Genomic DNA, 19725 nt, shown 5'->3' with positions numbered 1-19725 from the left:
GTAGTACACTTTAAACTTAAACAGTCTATATGGCAATTATATCTTTTTTTTTAAACCCACACCCGCAGCATTGGAAGTTCCCAGGCTAGGGGCTGAATAGGAGCTACAGCTGCTGTGGTGTACACCACAGCCACAGCAACGCATGATCCCAACCCCGGTCTGTGACCTACACCACAGCTCAGGGCAATGCCGAGTCTTAACCCACTGAATGAGGCCAGGGATTGAACTGGTGTCCTCATGGATACCAGTTAGGTTCGTTATCGCTGAGCCATGACGGAAACTCCAAGTCAATTACATCTTAATAAAACTGGAAGAAAAAGTTCTTATCTCATGGTTCCCGTCAAAAATCCAGGTGCATTTTAGCTGAATACCTCTGAATGCCTCAGGTTCTCTCACAGGTTTCAACTGAAGTGTCAGCTGGGGCTTCAGTGTCATCAAAAAGCTCAATGAGGAGTTCCCGTCGTGGCGCAGTGGTTAACGAATCCTACTAGGAACCATGAGGTTGCGGGTTCGATCCCTGGCCTCGCTCAGTGGGTTAAGGATCTGTCATTGCTGTGAACTGTGGTGTAGGTTGCAGACACGGTTCGGATCCAACGTTGCTGTGGCTCTGGCATAGGCCGGCGGCTACAGCTCCAATTTGACTTCTAGCTTGGGAACCTCTATATGCCGCGGGAGCGGCCCAAGAAATAGCAAAAAGACAAAAAAAAAAAAAAAAAGTTCAGTGAGAGAGGATCCACTTGTGATCTTATGCGTGGTCGCTTGCAAGATTCACTCCCTCATGGACCGTGAGAGCCTCAGTTCTTTGCTGGCAATGTTCAGAGACTTCCCTCAGCTCCTTGCCATCTGATCCACTCTACTGGAAATACCCCAGCAGAGCACCTGACGTCCATTGGAACAAGCAAGCAAAATAAAGCAAGCTAGTGCTAGCAACACCGAAGTCAATCTTTTCCAACCTAACTTTGGAGGTGATAGCACATCCTTTTGGCTATATTCTATTTTTTATTACTTTATTTATTTTTTTGTCTTTTGTCTTTTTAGGGCCGCACCCATGGCATATGGAGGTTCCCAGGCTAGGGGTCCAATCAGAGCCATAGCTGCCGGCCTACACCACAGCCACAGCAATGCCAGATCTGAGCTGCGTCTGCGACCTACACCACAGTTCACAGCAACGCCAGATCCTTAACCCACTGCGCGAGGCCAGGGATTGAACCCACAACCTCATGGTTCCAAGTCGGACTCACTTCCACTGCGTCGCGATGCGAATCCTATATTCTATTTTTTTTAGGAGAAAGGCACTAGGCCCATCCCACACAAAAAGCCAGGGGATTACACAAGGATATCAATATGGGGAGAGGGGATTACTGGGAGCCACCAGAGACTGTCTTCTATATGCAACATACCTGGTCATCATACAAAAATATTATATTTCTATATATTAGCAACAAATAACTGGAAAATACAAAATTTAAATACCACTTACAATATTATTAAAAATCCAAAATGCCTAGGAACAAATTTTATGAAATATATGTAAGACCTCTACAAACCATCACTGAAAGAAGACATAAGCAAATGGACAGGTATACTATATCCACACATTAGCAAGCCCAGTATTGTTATGTCTGTTTTTAGCAAACTGATCTGTAGATTCAATGCAATAGCAATCAACACCCCAGCAGATTTTTGTAGAAAATGAAAAATTCTCAATATTTCTTATGGAAATGCAGAAGACCTAGAATAGGTAAAATGATCTTGAAAAAGAACAAAAGTGGAAGACTTACATTATCTGATTTCAGGACAATCTAAGTTGAAGTTATTAAGACAGTATAATAATACTGAAAAAGTAGACAGATTAATGGAACCAGTAGAGAGAACAAAAAGAGATCTATGCTTATATAACTTAAATTTTGACCAAGGTGCCAGAGCACCTTTACCCCTTTAGGAAATAAACATCTTTTCAATAAGTGATACAGAAAATAACCGGATATAGAAAAGAAAAATTTTTTAAGTTTATGCTTCACACCATACACAAAAATTAACTCAAAGTGGATCATTTAACCTAAACATAAAAGCTAACCATGTAAAGCTTCTATAAGAATACATAGGAGAATATATACAGCTTAGAAAGAGAGAAAGATTTCTTAGAACGTCTATAAATGACTGACAATGAAAAAAAAATTGTTGAAATGGAGTAACTAAACCATTCTACATTTCAAAAGACATTGTTAAAAAATGAATAGGTGGAGGGGTTGCAGGGAGAGAGATAAATAGGAGTTTGGGCTTAATATATACACACTAAAATATATATAGTAGATAAACAAGAAGGACCTACTGCATGGCACAGGGAACTCAATATCTTATAATGACTTACAATGGAAAAGAGTCTGAAAAAGAATATGTATGTGTGTGTGTGTTCGTGTAACAGAATCATTTTGCTGTACACTTAAAAACAACACAGCATTGTAAATTAACTATATTTCAATTAAAAATGAATAGGCAAGCTACATGCGAGGATAAAACATTATACATGTATATATCTTACAAAGGATTTGTAGCTAGAATGCATAGATAATTACACCTCCCATGACCCAATAATAACCATACAAACAACCTACTTTTTAAAAAATGGACAAAGGATCTGAACGGGCATTTTGCAAGGAAGAGACACAGTAGCCAGGAAGCGAATGAAAAATGTTTAACATCATAAATCAAGGAAATTCAAATGAAAAGTATAATGAGATATTGCTACGCCCCCACTAGCAAGACTGACATAAATAAGAATGACCACACCAAATGTTGAGAAGAATGAGGGACAACCAGAATTGTTATACTTTACTGGCAGGATTTTAAAATATTACAACCAAGTTGGAAATCTGTCTGGAAGTTTCTCACCAAGTTAAACGTAAGCCTAAAATATGACCCAGAAATTTTACTTCTAGGTATTTTTCTGTCTTTTTTGAGTAGTCTCTCTAGCACCTGTGTCCACTACATTCATTAAAAGAACACGGGAAAAAAATCTCTCTAATATAATGGACATGGGTTATTAGGCAGAATACACAAAGACCTTCTATAATTTTTTAAAATGAAAACTGGTAAAAAAAATATGAACCAGTAGTGCTCAGAAGACCCTACGGAAAAGGCTTTTCTGCTTAACTGATAATCACAGAAATGTGAATTGAAACAAGATGGCAAGAATTTTTAAAGCCTAAAACACCTAATACCTAGGTTTGTTTGCTTGTTTGTTTGTTTGTTTGTTAGGGCCATACATGCAGCATATGGAAGTTTCCAGGCCAGGAGTTGAATTGGAGCTACAGCTGCCAGCCTGCACCACAGCCACAGCAAGGCAGGATCTGAGCTGCATTTGAGAGCTACACTGCAGATCATGGCAATGCTGGATCCTTAACCCTCTGAGCAGGGGCCAGGGATCAAACCTGCATCCTCATGGATATTAGTTAGGTTTGTTACCACTGAGCCTCAATAGGAACTCCCACCTAATATCTAGTTTTAAATCAATACCTGGTTTTAGGAATAACGTGGAAAATGGAAACCCACCTGCTGGAGGAGTGTGAATTAGCATAACCCCTTAGAGGATGGTTTGGCAATACATTACCTACCCGAAGTGAAATACACCCTTTGTTCCAGCAGTTCCACTCTTAGGCACATACCCTCAAGGAAAAAAAAAAATGCATGAACACACGGGAACCATGCACAGGAATGTTCATAACAGTAATGTGTGTAATAGAAAAACATTCTGGAAATCTCTCAGTGTTCATTGGTATTAGAATGAATAATTCTGTCAGTTCACACCATGATGTAAAAACTGGCAATGAAAATGAATGAGCTAGAATGACCTGCAGCAACATGAATGAATCTTGTAACTATAACATTGAGGAGGAAAAAAGCAAGTTGCAAAAAAACGTTTCCTATGGAATGACGGCACTATCATGCTGCTGAAATAGTAGTATGTGTTGTTTAGGAATGGATAGATAGGTTAGTAGGTAGATAGGTAGGTAGATGGATAGATAAGTAGTTAGATAGATAGATTTATAGATAGATGATAGATAGATGATAGATAGGTACCATGAGGAAGCATAGCATAGTAATTGATAGCACAGACTCCAGATCCAGAATCCTGGATTTGTGTTTTAGCCTAGCTCTGTAATTTGGTTGCTGTGTGGCTCTGGGCAAATTACTTAAGTTCTCTGTGTCAAAGTTTTGTCATTTGTTAAATGAGGAAACTGTAGTATCCAACTCACTGGAGCAGTTATGAAGATTAACGATAACACAGTATTTGTAAAGTACTTAGAACCATGCCTGTCAGAGTGCTTGCGTCTGTTAAATACATAATAATGATAAACATCAAATTCTGGAGCGTGGTCAGTGCTGTGGGAGAACAGAAGTATCATGGGGGCTTCAACCTCCCTTTGACTATCTTATTTCTTAAACTGGATGGTGGATACATGCACAAATATTTTTATGTTTTTGTTTGTTTTGTTTTTTGCCTACACCTATGGCATGTGGATGTTCCCAGGCTAGGGGCTGAATTGGAGCTGCAGCTGCTGGCCTATGCCACAGCTACAGCAGTGTGGGATCCTTAACCCACTGAACAAGGCAAGGGATCGAACCCACATCCTCATGGATATGGTCAGATTCATTTCTGCTGTGCCACAGTGGGAACTCCCTATATTGTTATTTTTTGATAGGTCAAAAATATTTCAAGGGAGTTCCAGTTGTGGTGCAGTGGAAACAAATCCATTTCTTGCATTCAATCCCTGGCCTCACTCAGTGAGTTAAGGATCTGGCACTGCAGTGAGCTATGGTGTAGGTCACAGACCTGGCTCAGATCCCATGTTGCTTCAGTTGTGGTGTAGGCCGGCAGCTATAGCTCTGATTCGACCCCTAGTCTGAGAACTTCCATATGGCATGGGTGCAGCCCTAAAAAGCAAAAAAAAAAAAAAAAAAATTGGGGTGTTAATAGATGCAAACTACCTCTGGAATGGATAAGCAATGAGATCCTGCTGTATAGCACTGGGAACTATATCTAGTCACTTATAATGGAGCCTGGTAATGTGAGAAAAAGAATGTATACATGTATGTGTGACTGAGTCACCTTGCTCTGTACTAGAAAACTGACAGAACACTGTAAACCAGCTATAATGGACAAAAATAAAAATCATTTTTAAAAAATTCAAAATTTGAAAAAGGATGCACACACTCTTTCAAATAAATTGTCGGACCTTGAGGGAAAAGACAGATTATAATTAGAAACTGACATTACGAAAGATAGCTGGAAAGAGAACCTCCCTTAAAATGCACGAGTTTAATTACCGCACTTTAAATTTTGGTAACATTTTCTGGCAGCATCTCTGAACCTGGGGGACAAAGCACTGGCCTTGGAATCAGAAAACCTACATTTTCTCCACGCTTCTGCTGTTGATTCATTTTGGGTCTCTGGGCTGGTTTGTCTCCAGTGGCATCCTCGTGCTTCATTTGATTTATCTTCAGAGTGTGTATGTTGCCTTCCACTTCTTTGAAATGGCAAGAACAGGAAGCATCTTTCCTTATCTTCAGCACAGAAGGGAGAGTTAGAATTTCCTTCCCCACCCTCCCCCACTGCCTTTCACTAACTAGCAAAGAAGTTTATTTTATTTTAATGAAGTCTGTGAAAAATGATTCATGCCTGAAAGCAGCCTTTTCCCTTTACTTAATGACAGCTTCGGCTTCTGAGTTTAAGCTAAAATGGAGAAAAATCCCATGTGGTTTTCAAGAATGTACATAGGAGCATATGTGCTGTGCTTTCAGAAATTTCTTTGTTAGTGAGTCTATTGTGCACATAAGCAAAAGCCGTCTAGACCCTCAGAAGGGAGAATCACAAGAATGCCATCTTCGAATTTCCCAATTGTTGGTGTCCCAATTGTTCCCTGTTAGGCAAAACAGTGACAGCAATAACACAATGGTGACAACCGGGTGCCCTTGGTATGTGTGTACTCTTGCATTTCCGAGAAAGCATGTGTAGTTGTTTCCTCCCTGCTGTGCCCGATTTCAGACTCCCAGACTATCGTTTATTTAAAAGGAAAACAACAACAAACAAAATAACCGCTTATCCTTTCCCACGTCAATGGGGAATTACACACAGGGAACCAGGGGGTCTGGCCTTTTGGACCTACCGGTAAAATAAGAATGGGTCATCCGCCCAGCCGGGGTGCTAATGGATCTACGAAGGCTTAACGCTTTTTTCTCTTATTATAAAGGGGAAGAAAATATTTGGCTTCAGAGTTTGTCCTGGCTCATCCCTTTCTCTGTTCCTTGCAGTCAGCATGGTGGGCCCCAGATGTGTCCCTGGTTGATTGACAGTCCTGGGCTTCTATCTAAAAAGAGGTTCAACAAAACTCAGCGCTTACTTTGCCAAGCACGGCTGCTCTTTCTTTTTAAGCCCACATATGCTTGAAGGGGAATTTAATCCTTGCATTTCTGATTGTTTACACTAAAGAGCTGTGTTGTGAGAGCGATTTGATGTCTGTGAGACTGTTTGAACATTTTAATAAAGCTTTGTGAGAACCATTTTCTCTCAAAACAGGAAGCCAGATTTGGCCATGTGTAAATAAACATGAAATACCAGTGGCCTCTGAGCGCCAAACCTGGAGATTCTGAAGGAAGCCCCCACTTACCCAATTTATATGCTTTTCGTCTTTATTTGGGAATGAGGGTAAAGTCACTCTACGTGTATGCTCTTTCTCCTTTTGTAGACATTAGATTTGTCTCTACATTAAAGTTGGGACTGTGCAGTCATGGAATCACATCAGGCTATTTTCAGGCTTTGTTCTTCAGTTATTGAGCATCTTCAACTGACTGAACGTGGTGATGCCAAGATGAAGGCGATTCGGTTTTGTTATTCAAGGAACCCATAGAACCAAGTCTGCTTCTCAAAACAGACTTATAAACAAGTTGTTAGGATCTAAGTTGGTGAGTGTAATGGCAGCGATGTGTTACAGATATTTGGGGAGCCCAGAAGTTGGGCTTTGAGTCAGCTAGAATTAAATCAGGGGAGGCTTCCTGAACTTTAAAAATGAGAAACAGAGTTCCTGTCATGGCTCAGCGGCAATGGACATGACTAGTATCCACGAGGACGTGCGTTCAATCCCTGGCTTCGTTTGGTGGATTAAAGATCCGGCATTGATGTGAGCTGTGGTATAGGTGTCAGACACGGCTTGTATACACGTTGCTGTGGCTTTGGCATAGGCCGGAAGGTACAGCTCTGTGGCCTGAGACCCCCTCGCCTGAGAACCTCCATATGCCACAGGTACAGCTCTAAAAAAAAAAAAAGACTGAAAAAAAAAGAGAGAGAGAAAGATTTCATCATGGGGGAGGGAGTTGAGAAGAGTGTGTGTGTGTGTGTGTGTGTGTGTGTGTGCGCATGTATATGTGTGCACTTGTATTTTGGAGGTCCAGGAGCAGGAAGTGATAGGAATGGAGCAGGCACAGTTTGCTACTGAAGTCCCAGTAAGGGACCGTAGCTAGAGAGTGAAACCTAGGGGACGTTCGGAGATCACTGTAAATTAATAATTGCTCAAGAAAGCCATCAGAACAAGGCAGGCTTGCTTGACTAGTGGGGGTACTAAAATTGCCTCAGGTCATGGGCGGGGGGAATGGGATGAGGCCTGCATTCAGATTCAGACCAAGGGCAGGAGTTTGAGGATCACCCTTCTGCTGATTTGAATACACACCTTACCAGATACTAAGGAGGAGCTACTACTTCCAGAAAGGAAGAGGCGGGCTTTTCCAACCCCCATTTACCTTGGGTGATAAAGCTCTAGCCCACCGAATCCTCAGGGAAGAGCCTCTGTGCCTGCCCGCTTGCATTTCTCACCAGCGTTCCATCTATTTCTTGCCTATCACTTTGTCTTTCACTGAATTCCTTCTGTGCAGGAGTATGAAGAACCTGAACCTCAGCGAGTCCAGACACGGGGTGAGTGACTCTCATTTAAAACAGTGGGTTTAAGTCCCAATCTGGGTTTAGGCTGTGTTCGAGTCCCAATCTGGTTTCTGGCTAGGCTCAGGCCATAAGTGCTGTCAGTTTCAGAAGGATAAAAAACACACAGTCAGTATTGCTAGAAGATGAAAACATAGGGTAAATTAGCCCAGAAAGTAAACTGGAATCAGATCAAATTGGTTAGCATGGAGAGATTTGATTCTGGGGTGTTGGATCATGCTCGCTTTCTAGATTGATCAATCTAGCTTCGTGGACGATGGACTGGGAAACACTGGAAGACACAGGAGTCACGCTGGAGCTCTTCTTGTCCTTCACAGTCACTTCAATCTTAGTCCTTCTATAAAGGAATCATCAAATCACATCCATGGTGCGAGCAGAAGTAAGGGGACCCCCTCTGGGAATCAAGCAAAAACCAAACACGCCAGAGAGGCTGGAAGGAGACTCTGGACTGGAAGAAAGAGCTGTTCAAGCCCAGCCTACCTCTTCCCTAAACACTCACTGGGTTTCCCACCAGCTCCCAGCCCACCCTACGCCTTCATGCCCTATACCTTTAACATTCAGATCCAAGTGGCAAAGAAGCCCTTCTTCTTATGTCCTTTCGGCGCAGCTGAGACACGCAGTAATTTTCAGAAGGAATGTCATTTGAAAAAGCACCACCACAGAAAACACAAAGGGAGACTGAAAGGGAAAAACAACAGAGAAAATATAGAAAGCTGTAAAACAATTATGCTTACAAAATATAGATTTTGTGCCCTACGAGAGCCAACATTCCTGCCAGACCCACAAACCATTTCTTGAGCTCTTTGCTTTCCCATTCTCTTCCCTTCCCCTCAAGATCTCAGGATCACAGACATGGGCAAAACAGAGTAGTCAGTACTGCGGATGGACCACCCCTGCAGCATTGTGCAGGCTGCAGGCTCTCCAGGGAGTCAACATCTCCAGAGGAAATATTCTCCCCTGGAGACATTTCCTGGCTCCCTCTGGGGATTCTGGTCCAATTAAAGAGCCCTGGCAGAGGGCAAGTCATGCTGGTGTTAAGTCTTTTCCCCATAGGTGGGAACACAAGACACAATATTTCAGATGTGTTTCTTGCACCATCCTTCGCTTCAGCCTCCCCAATTCCCACTCAGATTCAGATATTTTCCACCTGTTGTTCAAACAGTTGCACTGGTTTGAACAAATACGACAAATACTGTGGCATTTCCTTTTTTAAAGTTTAGCTTGGGTCTGCTGGTCTTTCACCCGTTGTCCACCAGACTGAGAATTTTTCAAGCTGGTGGTAAATGCCAGTCCAACTCCCCAGCCAAATATCCCTTACATAGAGCCTATGCCTTCATCAAACCTTAAGGGCTAGACACACCACTTCTCAAACGTGCCCCTGCTTTTGTTGCCATATATCCTTCCATGAGGAATTTCTTTTTTCTCCAATTCAGTGGGTTGACAATCTAAACGATCCTTAAAAAAACCCATCGCAGAACCATTGATTAGGTGAAATCTTCATCTTTCTTTTACCCTTATTATACTCTGATTTGTAGTTGAGTTTCAAAAATACATATTTACATTTACTTCGCTCTCTCCCCCAGACTTCAATTATAGAGTCATTGAAGACAGGAATACAATATCTTAGAGATCAACACAGAAATCAAATAAGAGATGGTAAATTGCTAGCCTGGAGATTGGCACAGGTAAGCCTCCCACAAAGGTCATTAAGATTTGAAGCATGATTTTAGAGTCATATGGAACTAGATTTGAACTTTGACTCTACCACCAGGTAGATTCATGACTTTAAGAATTACTTAATCTCATAGGACCTCAGGTTTCTCATCTGTAAAAAGGGTTTCTTACCATTGTTCCTTTCTCGTGGTGTGAGGATAAATTAGATGATAGATTAAATTCAACCATAGACACAAAAATACTTAAGAATTTCTTCATAAACTAGTGCTTATCAGTATGGGGCTGAGAAAAGTTCTTTGTCTACAAAAGCCCTTTAGGAAAGATTTGGATTGCAAGTTTTCTGTCTCAGATGCAAACACTTTCCACATATGTGAATCTGGTTTCTGGGCAGGGGTCCCATCTCTCTCTCTCTCACAGCCCTGCTTCTTCTCCCACTCTTTGCTCTGGGACATCCTTGGATGGATCCCTGCTGGTGCTCTCTCTGGGTGGCAGCTGGCCTGCTGTTGTCAAATAGCCCCTTTCTGATGTGCTCACCATGGTTTTCTGGGGAGGATGTGGTGGGAGAGTATTCAATTTTTCTGACATATTTGAGTTTCTGCCATTACGAAGATACCGCCGGAGGAGTTCCACTTAGGAACTTGGCATGGAAGGATGTTTCTCTGTGTATCTATTTTACATCGATGAGATTTAAGTGGAAGACTGGATAATATTGCTGATACTAATAAAGTGAAGAAAAGCAAGGCAGTTCCATTGTCAGTGTGAGAAGATCCATATAACTCAATGCAACCAGGAGGACTCTGGAAAACGCCCTGCCCACTTGCTTTGCAGGCTGGTCCAGATTTCTAGTCCTGGAACACAGGACACACTGTCTGTGGATATTAATCAGCCATCCAATTGACAGTCTCAGTTTCCATCTCTGTTCTGGGGCGGGTGCACACAATGCACTGCAGGAAGCCAAGCAATTATTTGCAAGTGAGTGACACAATATCATCTGCAGCACTCCAACTACAGCTGAAATCCAATTCCATCAGCTGTCTTGGATTTGGAGGGAAAATGAAAGTCACATTTTGGAAAAGAGGGGATCGATTCTGCATGCTCCATCTGATGCTTGTGCAAAAACAAACAAACAAAACAACCAGTTATGGGGACATTGCCTGATGATCCCTTCCTAATTGTTAATTCCAACCAAACCCATGGGTTTCGTGAATTTTTTGTAAATTTTTAGCAAATTGTGATGACTCTCATAGAGTCTGTTTTCTCATCTATTAAAAGAGATAATGTTATACTTTATGGTGTTGTTTTAAAGATTAAATTAGATAATAGATGCAGAGGTGTGTCCCCGTGAAGCCAATAACGTTTACGCCCCTCATTTGCAAGGCCCCCTTTCAAGACCTGATACTGAATTTATAGCTGTAATTTTGCATCCTTTTTCTTAAAGAGGCTGCATAGTCCTATAAGCTTCAAACTCCACAAGCCTGGGTCTGCTCCTAGGCGGATGTACAGGGTAGCTGCTCGGATGGTGAGGAAGCAGCTGCTAAGGTCAGACAGCAGACAGGGGACCTGGCAGAGGAGGTGAGAGTATCTCTGGAGACTTGTAACTTTATTAAGTGTTTGCTAAGCACCAGAGTATGTCTGGTCCTCAACAAATTGCTAGGACTTGAAAGGACTCTAGCAAAACCTCCTCTAAGAAAATGAGGTGATCATGGCTTATACTGTTACCTCTTTTAGTGGGAACTGTGTTGTGCCTGAAAAAATGTTCCTAAGGGGCTTGACCTCTCCTGGTGACCTATGGGTAGGGGAGATACCCTGGGGCAGGTGTCTTTCGCATCACATTAGGCTAGCCTTCTGCAGGGCAAGCCACGCTCTGATTCTACAGAGCCTTTGGAGCGCTGGGACAGACTCAGCCTAGCATGCGTGAGGGACACCATGGATTTCAGCCGCCAGCCTTCTCTCCAACAGTTTTCTTCACTTTCAATTCTCAGCCCCCCACCTTCTTCCCCCCCACCCCATCCCCAGGCCTTCTTATCCTCCTGCTTTTCTTCTTCTCTTTTCTCTCTTCCATTTCATGAATCATGATACAAGTTTCAATCCAAGATAAAAATGTACTTTATTTCACCCTTTCGGCTGTGATTAAATTCTGTCCACAGCAAGGACATTGCCGTTGCCATGGGAACCAATACACTCTAAAGCCGAGAAGGATGACAGTGTAGAAAAGTAGAAAGAAGGCAAAGAGGGTTGCTACAGTTGCTATTCACCCACTACGGAGGAAACAGAATGATGGAATCCAGGGGCTGTCGAGGAATTTACAAGGTCTCTCAATCATATGTCCACCTCCAGAAGAGCCGGGGAGACAATTCTGGAGATAAGCAAATATCCTTTATTTTAAAAGAGCCAGAACGGACTCCATAATCTCCTTTGAAAAGGCATTCAGCTGTTATTTTTTAAGGGCAGTTATTTAGCGGATGATCTGAGCAATGCCTGTGTGCCTGAGATGATTCCTCGATCAGAACCCAGGAACGGAGCTCTCCAGCTTTGCAGGGTAGAGACCTTGCCTTGCGCATCTTCTAATCCTCTGAAACAGTCGCCTTCCACCAAGGCTATCTTTAATCCCACTAAGCCCTCTGTCAAAACACCCAGGACCCAGCCAAAAGAAGCAAAAATTGCTTCTCTCCTTCTTCACAATTTTTTTCTGAAGAAGAAAGAAAGCTCATTCCAAGTTTCCTATTGTTATTATAAACAACACTTATACTGGTTTCAAGCACATAAAAATGTTATAGAGGTGCTGTCAGAAGTGAAGGTTAATGCTATAACTTTAAGAGAAAAAACAAACAATGCTCTGGTAGGTGACAGGGAAGGTAGGGGTCAAGGGAGAGTTTTGTTCAAAACTTCTTTACCCTGGAACTCAATAGCATTTAGCCCATATCAGGTTTGTCCCAGGAAGTGAAAAGGAGCCCGTGGTCAGGATGCAGCGGAGTCATCATTCAGATGATTCAGAGAAAGAAAGAGGGGGAGAGGTCCTGCCCTTAAACGCTGCAGAGGGCCTGTCTCTCAGCTCTTGAGCTCTGAGCACAGGGTGCTAGTGCATGCCTGCTTAGCAGCATTTTCTTAAATATTGACACCTCCATGATAACTTCTGAGCTCTAATTCTTCTGGATCAAGGTTGTACCCAGCCATGCCAAGGAGCTGACCACACCCAGGCGCTCATTCAGGTGGCTTGCTAGGATTCAGCTTTTGGCTCAACACTCGCCAGCTATGTGGTCTTGGGCAAAAGAAGCACCTTGAGCCTCAGTTTCCTTGTTTAAAATAGATTGATGATATCCACTTCAAATCTGTGATGTGCTGAGAGGGATATAAACCATTTTGTGTGGTGCCTGACATATGGCAATGGAAACTACTCACTAAATAGTGGCTGTTTTTTATTATTCTGTCATTGTGGACGTCCCCTGAGGAAGGTGTCTCAGCCTCCTTGCTTTTAGCTTCTGTTGCTTAAACTGGAAATGAGGCCCCTCAAAAACACCTCCTCAGACCTTTGTGCAGTCTTGGTGGCAATGTAACTTGGTGCAGCCTCATATGGGAAGTATAGAGATTCTTCAAAAAATTAAGAATAGAACTACCTATAATCCAGCTCTTCTACCTCTGGGTATTTATCTGAAAAATACGAAAACACTAATTCAAAAAGATAGATGTTCTCCTGTATTCATCATGGCATTATTCACAATAGCCAACATACAGAAACAACCTAAGCACCCAATGGTAAATGAATGGATAAAGAAGATGGGGTTTGTATATATACATATACACAAATATATCCATACACAATAAAATATTAGCCATAAAAACATGAACTCTTGTCATTTGCAACAACGTGGAGGACCTTGAGGGTATTAGCCTAAGTGAAATAAGTCAGAGAAAGACATACTGTACGATTTTATTCATATGTGAAGTACAACAAATAAACAAACAACAACAACAACAAAGAAATAAATGAACAAGCCAAACGAAACAAACACATAGATGCGGAGAACAGAGTAGCGATTACCAGAGGAGAAGGGCTGGAGAAGATAAAATAGGTGAAAAGGGTCAATTGAATAGTGAGGGAGGAAACTAGACTTTTTGGGGGGGGCACCCTGCCATGTACATGGAAGTTGAAATATAACACAGGAAGCACTGCTATTGTACACTAGAAACATATAAATGTTATAAACCAGTGTTACTGCAATGCATTTTTTGAAAACCTGTTATAGGAGTTCCCTGGTGGCTCAGTGGATTAAGGATCTGCTGTTGTCACTGTTGTAGCTCAGGTCACTGCTGTGGCTTGGGTTCATTTCCTGGCCGGGGAACTTCCACATGCCACAAATGCAGCCCTCCCCCCCAAAAAAAAGCCAAGTCTCTTATGTTCCTCATCCAAGTCCCTTGTTCTTTCTGCTTTGACATCTGGGGGGACTGAGGTAGAGCAAAGTGCCAACAGGGCATCAACAAAGCCTGGGCTGAAGTGACTTTGACATGGGTCAGTGGCCTGCTTTGCCCCTTCCTGTGCCCTTCCCACCACACCCCTCTGCCATAACAGTGCAGACACTATCTCTTGGTGCTTCCTTTTCTTGGTGAAGGCTGGAAGTCAGCCAGCAGGTGGGATGTGAAGAAATCAGGACATCTTGGTTAAGTCCAAGAACCATATCGTCCTGTTCTTTATTATTGAAAGCTCAGGTCCTGGCTAATTTTTATATCTCACCACAAGTAAGGGATACCAGTGCTGTTATTACTCACAAAGACATGGCTCTTTACAGCTGGTTTGTAGTGAAACAATATAAATCTTGGGGCCTCTGCAGTTCCCTAACTCCAGCTATTTAATGCTGGTCACAGAACTACTCATGATGCTGCAGCCTGCAGCCCACAGCCCACGAATACCTGCTTCAATGGTTCTTTCAAAGGTTGTTTCTGTGCTTGTTGATGATAACCAAACATGCAAGCCTTACCCAGGGTATACAGAAAATGTGAATGATAATTCATTTTCTGATCAAATAGATTTTCCTTTTGGATTTTTTTTTTTTTTTCTTTTTAGGACCGCACCCATGGCACATGGAGACTCCCAGGCTAGGGGTCTAATCGGAGCTGCAGCTGCCAGCCTATGCCACAGCCACAGCCAAGACAGATCTGAGCCATGTCTGCAACCTGTAGCACAGCTCACAGCAATGCCAGATCCTTAACCCACTGAGCGAAGCCAGGGATTGAACCTGAAACTTCATGGTTCCTAGTCGGATTCATTTCCGCTGCGCCACAACAGGAACTCTCCTTTTGGAATTTTATAGCATGAGCATTGTCGATGCCTGTCAGTGGCACTCCCTGCATTTATCGAATGGGATATAGATTGCAGCCCTGTCCACTATCACCAGGGAGGGAGAGAGGAAATCAGCCTCAGGGCTGAGTGAGAGGAGCAGTTCTATTCCTTCAAGAAATTCTGGTCCCTCGTTAACACTGGTCCTGAAGATCAAGACATCATCCTATCCATTGAAAGCAAGAGAATGTATCACTCAGAAGGGCCCGTAAGGTCTCTAGAGCTACAGTCTCAAAAGCTCTTGGGGCGTTCCCGTTATGGCTCAGCAGGCTACAAACCTGACTAGTATCCATGAGGATGCAGGTTCAGTCCTTGACTTCCCTCAGTGGTTTAAGGATCCAGTGTTGCAGTGAGCTGTAGTGTAGGTGCAGACGAGACTCGGATCCTGCATTGCTGTGGCTGTGGTGTATGTCAGCAACTGCAGCTCCAGTTCTACCCCTAGCCTAGGAACCTCCATATGCTACAAGTGCAACCCTAAAAAGATCGAGGAAAAAAAAAAAAGATTTTGGAGGTCCTGTTGTGGCTCAGCAGAAACGAATCTGACTAGCATCCATGAGGACGCAGGTTTGATCCCTGGCCTCGCTCAGTGGGTTAAGGATCTGGCATTGCCATGAGCTGTGGTATAGGTCACCGACATGGTGTTGCTATGGCTGTGGCATAGGCCAGCAGCTACAGCTCCAATTCAACCCTTAGCCTGGGAACCTACATGTGCTGCAGATGTGGGCCTAAAAAGACAAAAATAAAAAAGTTCTTGGAACACAGGAGCAGTTGCCCTCAGGGGCCTGTCCAACAGGTGGCATGGAGCCTGTGGAGAGGATAGGGTGTCTGTCCTGGATGTTCATAGCAGAGGGGGATACAGGGAATAAAGGATACTGTTGCCACCTCTCCCTCTCATGGTGTTACCATTTACGAGGTGGCACCACAGCCAGAACACAGATGGGTGAGAGCCAACAAGAGCCCATGGTGCAGCTCAAGCCTGAAGGTGGGGAGTAGACCCTCCAGAGCTCAGAGCCCTAACTTTGCCCTATGTCCAGCATCAGTATGAGTCACCCCAAATCAGCATGTCAGCACTGTTCTGGTGGCACCACCTTGCATGATCCTGTAAAAGAAAGATCTTTCAGCCCGGTGGCTGTGATCTGCTGGCCAGACATCCTCCCAGAAGCCTGCTGGCCGGGTGCTGGAACAATCCTATGGACAAGACTCACAAAACTGGTCAGGATGGCTGGTCAGTCACACACCTGGGAGCAGAAGGTTGGAGAGCACTTGATGGAAGAAAACAGGGACGGCCTGGCTGTGCTCCATTCAGATGGTGCTGCCTATTCCCAGTGGGTCCCACGTGGGACTCAGCTGAGGAAGATTTGCCAAAGTGCATGGTCCTCTGAGGCTTGGAGAGGAGGGGCCATTTTCCTGGGTCAAAAGACGGTACTGGCCATGGCTGAGCCATGATAGTTCCCAGGGAGAATGAGACAGGCCTCTGTGGCTCAGGGAAGTAGAGTGAGAGCTTCTGTGCCTATGTTTCTAGAATCAGACCCAGATAAAGGTGAACAAGGGAAGCTCCTCTGTAACTTCCATTTGAGAGAATAATAGGGTTAAAAGAAACTGCCCCCCTACTCAGGGACAATAGTATTAAGGCATAACAGACTGAATGGAAACTCCTAAAGGATGACGCCCCAGGAGCCCCATCACAAAAACCCTGCAGTTACCAAAGAGAGATGGTGATTTCCTTCAAGGATGTTTGAACTCTGGTTTCTCTACCCAATCATATTGAAAATTCAATGAGCAATGACTTAAGCATTCAATAGAGCTTAGAGAGATGCAAGCATCAAGAAAGAAATGTCAGTAAGGCATAAGGATTCCAGCCCCTCGTTTGTAAGGTGGTCCAGTGCTGCTCGGAGAAGGGGTGCACGATAATCGTGGGCCAGACCTGTGGGAGCTCCCTTGGGTCCTGTCTTTGTGGACCTTTCTGAGTTGTCTGAGTTAAGGTTGACCAAACTGACCCCACCTATTTCAGCAAAGTAGATCCTGAGCATTTCTCTGCGTGCTCACAGACACCGGATTTGTTGGTTTCCAGATAACATTCCAACAATTGATTGAAATCTTTTAGACAGAATGTTAAAGGGCAGTCACACCCACCTGGGAATGGGAGCCCCTCTGGACTTACACTTTGAAGGCACTAATGCCTTGCCAAGCACGGGGAGCTCCATTCCTGAAATATATGGTGACCGGCAAACTGTAGGATTTGTAATATCTCCTAGAAAATAAAAGAATTCACAGAAAAATAAACAAACAAAAAAAGTGGTAATTTTTTAAACTCAAAACAAAACAAAACAAAATAACCCCCCCCCAAACCTGCCACTATGGAAAATAGTAGGGAGATTCTTCAAAAAATTAAAAATAAAATTACCATTTGATCCAGCAATCCCACTCCTGGGCATCTATCCAGAGAAAACCATGACTTGAAAAGATACGTGTACTCCGATATTCATTGCAGCACTGTAAACAATAACCAAGACATGAAGCAACTTAAAAGTCCATCAACAGAGGAGTGGATAAAGAAGATGTGGTACATATACACAATGGAATATTACTCAGCCATAAAAAGGAATGAAATATTGGCATTTGCAGCAACATGATTGGACCTAGAAAGTATCATGCTAAATGAAGTTAGTCAGAGAGTGAGACACAAACAGCATATGCTATCACTTATCTGTGGATTCTAAAAAAAGGCTACAATGAACTTCTTTCTAGAACAGATACTGACTCACAGACTTTGACAAACTTATGTTTACCAAAGGACATGTTGGGGGTGGGGGGAGAGATGGGCTGGGGGTTTGGAATGGAAATGTCATAAAACTGGGTTGTGATGATCATTGTAAAACTATAAATGTAGTAAGATTTATCATTAAAAAAAAAAACAACAAAACAAGCAAAATCCCTCATTTATTGATATTTAAAACTTTTTCCAGAAAGGTATTCTTATCTTGAATCCTTTTCTTCAACTGTTCAGGAAACATTGGCATAAATTCATGTCTGCTGAGAGACAGTTTGCCAGAAGTTTTATTCTGGAAAGTCTATCTTCTTTTTAAAGGTTAAAGTCTGCCTCTGCTAAGCTAAAACATAATGTGTTCTGAACTTGCTTTGGCTTTGTTTTCTTTTTGAACAATTCAGCAAGTTGCCCATGTAACCCACCAACTGTTTTTTTCTGATCTGTGTTGAAGGTGGAGGATACAGGTGTCAAACTTCCCTCCATACACAGTATTAAAAGGTAGAACAGAGAAATTTCCTTTTTATGTACTAACTTAATCATCCAATAGACCTATCTACAAACTCTAAGAGTATTACTCTTTTGTTTTACGATGTTTAACTGAATATAAAAATCTGAAGATTTAAAAATTTTAGTACAGACATGTGAAATAAAAACTACATTAACATAAGTTGTACGTATCCTAACTGGTTCACTGCTAACATGTATAATGCCTTTGTGAGGTTCAGGAAAAGGCTCCCTTCTTCCATGTGGAGATATTTTCAGACTGGTACAAAGCCCTACTGGCCCCTTTGCCCTGCACCCCCATCAGTATACAACCAACACAACTGTACACGGCAACCCCAGTCCAGAAAACTCTCTATGACTTCTCCGCAACTGCCTCCAGCCCTGCTTCTGCTCTTTCTCCGAGAGCTGCTGTTTGCAGACCTCACTGTGAATGCAGGGATTATGTCTTATGCTCTGTTATGTTTATTAAACTTGACACAAAATGGGCTCTCAACAAATAGTTGTTGGTTGAATGAGTGATTAAATTAAAAAATACTCCATGCAATTTTTAAACAAGGTGAAAGATGAGGGCTACGGAAACATACCTAACGGTCGAAAACATTTTGTGTCATATTCAAACATTAGAAAACATGGGTGTTCTTGGGATCATGGACACTCCCTGACAATACGCAGCTATACTGCAATGGTTAGACTTTAGAGAGAGGATAAAATGACCTTGAAGATAGAGGCAGATAGTTAAGTGTTAATTTCTAAGGGTTTGGAGTGTAGAGGGCCGGAAATCAAGGAGACCAAGGCTGCCTTGCTGATTTTCTTTTTTCATCTCGTGAGTGGTTAGTATTATGCTTTGAAAGAGTGTAATTTAGACTTGGCAGCAATCAGTCACAGAACACCATTACGCTAACATTTTTCGAGAAAAGAAGTTCTAGGAACTTGCTCTTTAGAATTTCTCAAGAGTCACTTGGAGCCTACACATAGGATTTAAAGCAAGTCTAGTCAGTATGCATCTTTTCCCTCCTTTTCTAATTCTATCACCCCAAATTGAGAATCCTGAGATGTTCGCAACAGAAAGAACTTGGAATAGACATTGACAAATAGGCTGTAAACAGGAGCCAGTGGAAAGATAAATCGGGTGGCCTTGAGATTCTTGCATTTCTTATTTCTATGATACCATTGAATCCAGTAGCCTGGTCAGTGTGTAAAAGGCAGTTTTAGTTTTGGTGAGAAAGTAGCCAGTGTGGTCCATTTCCACAAGTTGGAATCCAGCCCAAGTCCACTCCAGCAGGACTTTGCCTGCCAGGCCTGCTAAGGCCTTCATTGCCAATCCAGGACCGGTAGCTGCCTGGATGGCTGGCCACATAAGCTAACAACCTTCCAGAACACTGTCCTGTGCCCAAAATATTGATCTGACTCAAGGAAGCAACGTGCTATCACTGGCAGCTGCTAACACCAAAACATGCA

This window comes from Phacochoerus africanus, chromosome 3 (assembly GCF_016906955.1).
Source record: "Phacochoerus africanus isolate WHEZ1 chromosome 3, ROS_Pafr_v1, whole genome shotgun sequence".
NCBI lineage: Eukaryota > Metazoa > Chordata > Mammalia > Artiodactyla > Suidae > Phacochoerus > Phacochoerus africanus.
Note: the sequence above shows the minus strand (reverse complement) of the source record.